The sequence below is a fragment of the Phaethon aethereus genome (genome assembly GCF_964289735.1).
Source record: "Phaethon aethereus genome assembly, chromosome: W".
NCBI lineage: Eukaryota > Metazoa > Chordata > Aves > Phaethontiformes > Phaethontidae > Phaethon > Phaethon aethereus.
This window is the reverse complement of record NC_138581.1, coordinates 29,410,051-29,414,109: the sequence shown is the minus strand read 5'-3', so window position 1 is coordinate 29,414,109 and position 4,059 is coordinate 29,410,051.

Sequence of the window (4,059 nt, the reverse complement as noted above, 5' to 3'; positions counted from 1 at the left end):
CACGCTTCTTTGGATGCAGCCCAGGATACGGTTGGCCTTCTGGGATGCGAGTGCATATTGCCGGCTCATGTCCAGCTTTTCATCCACCAGTACCCCTAAGTCCTTCTTGGCAGGGCTGCTCTCATTCCCTTCATCCCCCAGCCTGTGCTGACAGTGAGGGTTGCCTTGGCCCAGGTGCAGGACCCTGCACTTGGCCCTGCTGAACCTCATGAGTTTCACATGGGCCCATTCCTCAAGCTTGTCCAGGTCCCTCTGGATGGCATCCTGTCCCTCAGGCGTGTCAACCACACCACTCAGCTTGGTGTCATCCGCAAACGTGCTGAGGGTGCACTTGATCCCACTATGTTACTGATGAAGATATTAAACAGTACTGGTCCCAGCACGGACCCCTGAGGGACAACACTTGTCACCGAACTCCATCTGGACATGGAGCTATTGACCACTACCCTCTGGGTGCGACCATCCAACCAATTCCTCATCCACCCAACAGTCCATCCATCAAATCCATATCTCTCCAATTTAGAGAGAAGGATGTTGTGGGTGACTACGTCAAAGGCCTTACAGAAGTCCAGATAGACAACATCGGTAGCTCTTCCCTTGTCCACTGATGTGGTCACTTCATCATAGAAGGCCACTAGGTTGGTCAGGCATGACTTGTCCTTGGTGAAGCTATGCTGGCTGTCCTGAATCACCTCCCTGCTCTCCATGTGCCTTAGCATAGCTTCTAGGAGGATCTGCTCCATGATCTTCTCAGGCACAGAGCTGAGGCTGACAGGTTGGTAGTTCCCAGGGTCCTCCTTGTTACCCTTTTTAGAAATGGGTGCAATGTTTCCCTTTTTCCAGTCTCCAGGGACTTCACCTGACTGCCAGGACTTTTCAGATATCATGGAGAGTGGCTTGGCAATGACATCAGCCAATTCCCTGAGGACTCTGGGATGCATCTCATCAGGTCCCATAGACTTGTGTATGTTCAGGTTCCTCAGGTAGTCTCGAACCCGATCTTCTCTTACAGTGGGAGGGACTTTGCTCCTCCAGTCCCCATCTTGCAGTCCATCCCCTTGAGAGATGTGGGAAGAGACAGTGACAGTGAAGACTGAGGCAAAGAAGTCGTTCAGTACCTCAGCCTTCTCCTCATCCGTTGTTACCAGTCTGCCAGTCTTACTCATCAAGGGGAGTATGCTTTCTTTGACCTTCCTTTTCTGGCTGACACACCTGTAGAAGCCCTTTGTATTATTCTTTGCATCCCTTGCCAAGTTCAGCTCCAGCCATGCCTTGGCCTTCCTGACCCCATCCCTACACAACCAGGCAGCATCCCTGTACTCATCCCAGGCTACCTGTCCCTGCTTCCACTGCCTGTGAATTTCCTTCTTGCCCTTTAGTTTGCCCAGCAGCTGTTGATTCAGCCATGCTGGTCTCTTGCCTTCCTTTCCTGATTTCTTACACCTGGGGATCAAGAGCTCTTGCACTCTGTGGAAAGTGTCCTTAGAGGTCTGCCAGCTCTGTTCTGCTCCCTTGTCCCTGAGGGCAGTTTCCCAAGGGGTACTATTGATTAACTCCTTGAAGAGCTGGAAGTTTGCTTTCCTAAAATTCAGGGTCCTGACTTGACTCTTCGTCTGCCCTTACTTATTCATTTTAAGTAGTAATTTCAATAATTTTAACACCAGTAGAAAACACTCTGGGCTACATATTTAGCTTCAAATGATGCTCATTCCTGTTACTTTCAAAATGCGCCCCTGTCCATACTGAGGTTGGCAGACCTGCACAACTGCAACAAAAGCTACAACTGACATTTACTTGCTGAGATTCAAGTATTGCAGTGCTGAGCAGTATTAAGTGTTTCATAGTCTCCAAGATCAGTCTAAGGAAGGAAAAACACAGTTGCATACCTTAAGACCATTAATAAATGTCGACAGCATAAATGTTTTAAGCAAAGTTATTTGGATTAAAAAACAAAAAAAAACCAACACCAAAACCACCATTTCCCCTAACACCAAAATAAAGCATACTTTATTAATTTTTGTAAAAACTACAACCTTTATTTTTTTACAGTTATCAGACTAAGTATTGTTGCAGGGGCCAAATAGCCTCTTTATTTCCCCCTCAGTTTATCTAATGTTTCTGTTACATTTGTCTAATATTTCAAATCACAGAGCTTGGGAGGCATCAAGGAAGCCAAGACACCTGAGAATGGCTAGCAATTGGAGCTCCTGAATTCCAGCCTGCAGCAGGAATATCACGGAGATGCACCGTTTTCAGCTGTATTTATGTCAGAAATTAAATTTCTCATATTACAGTTTAAATGCATGCCTCCATTAATATTGGACAGGATATTAAAAGTTCATTTTAAACATATTTGAAACCTTCAATTCTTTTTCAAAGACATTAAGCTCCTACACGATTAATTAACAAAGGCAGCAAAACAGAGGCAAGGCTCTGTTACAAGCCTGTAATATGTGCTCAGCTATTACAAATGCAGGTAATTCATGCATTAAAGACAAAAAACTCTTTAACTACAAACAGTTCTCGCTAGTGAATCAAAAATTATGATCTTTGTGATCAAAGGTTTGTTAATTCAGAGCCCAAATGTAAATCCACCCTGGGTTAAGTAGTCTGATCATGCTGATTCCAGTCAGAAGTTGGACTGTATATAATCCATTCAAAACTAGAAGAAGAAAGCTTGCTCTTAAAAAAGGTACAATGAAGTAACGTAGAAATGTGTCGCATTAAACTGTGTTAAGTCCTTTCCTTTCTAGCCATCCTTTCCCCCAAAATACCTTACCATGAGTCATTATCATTTATTCCATTTTGTTTCTCAGGGTATCCATAAGTTAGATCCTACATAGTGTCGAGAAGGAACATATAACCAATAAGAAACAGAGAAGTGAATTTAGATAAATATCAGAAGAGATATTTCCAAGGTTCCATTTTGGTTCACTTTCACATTGGAATTATACATATAAAATACTCAGTACTTTTTAAATATCACACTTCTTAAACAATGGGGCTTAACTCTCAAGACAAGAAAGGCATTGTATTGGGGCTGCGTGACAAGGTTTTGGTAGGAGGGGGGCTACAGGGGTTGCTTCTGTGAGAAGATGTCCGATAGAGCCAGTGCCAGCTGGCTCCAAGACAGACCCGCTGCTGGCCAAGGCCAAGCCAATCAGTGACGGTGGTAGCGCCTCTGTGATAACATATTTAAGAAGGGGGAAAGATTGCTGTGCAGCAGCAGCTGGAAGAGAGGAGTGAGAATGTGAGAAAAACAGCTCTGCAGACACCAAGGTCAGTGAAGAAGGAGGGGGAGGAGGTGCTCCAGGCACCAGAGCAGAGATCCCCCTGCAGGCCCTGGTGAAGCCCATGGTGAGGCAGGTTGTCCCCCTGCAGCCCATGGAGGTTAATGGTAGAAGCGGCAGAAACAACGTGTGATGAACTGACCGCAACCCCCATTCCCCATCCCCCTACGCCACTTGGGGGGGAGGTGATAGAGAAATCGGGAGCAAAGTTGAGCCCGGGAAGAAGGGAGGGGTGGGGGGAAGGTGTTTTAAGATTTGTTCTTATTTCTCATTATCCTACTTGGATACCTGGACTTTAGTAAAGCCTTTGACAGCATCTCCCACAGCATTCTCCTGCAGAAACTGGCGGCTTGTGGCTTAGACAGGTTTACTCTTCGCTGGGTGAGGAACTGGCTGGATGGCCGAGCCCAGAGAGCTGTAGTGAATGACGTTAAATCCGGCTGGCGGCCGGTCACAAGTGATGTTCCCCAGGGCTCGGTTCTGGGGCTGGTCTTGTTCAATATCTTTATTGATGATCTGGATGAGGGGATCGAGTGCTCCCTCAGTAAGTTTGCAGATGACACCAAGTTGGGTGGGAGTGTTGATCTGCTGGAGGGTAGGAGGGCTCTGCAGAGGCATCTGGACAGGCTGGATCGATGGGCAGAGGTCAACTGTATGAGGTTTAATAAGGCTAAGTGCCGGGTCCTGCACTTTGGCCACAACAACCCCATGCAACGCTACAGGCTTGGGGAGGAGTGGCTGGAAAGCTGCCCAGCGGAAAGGGACCTGG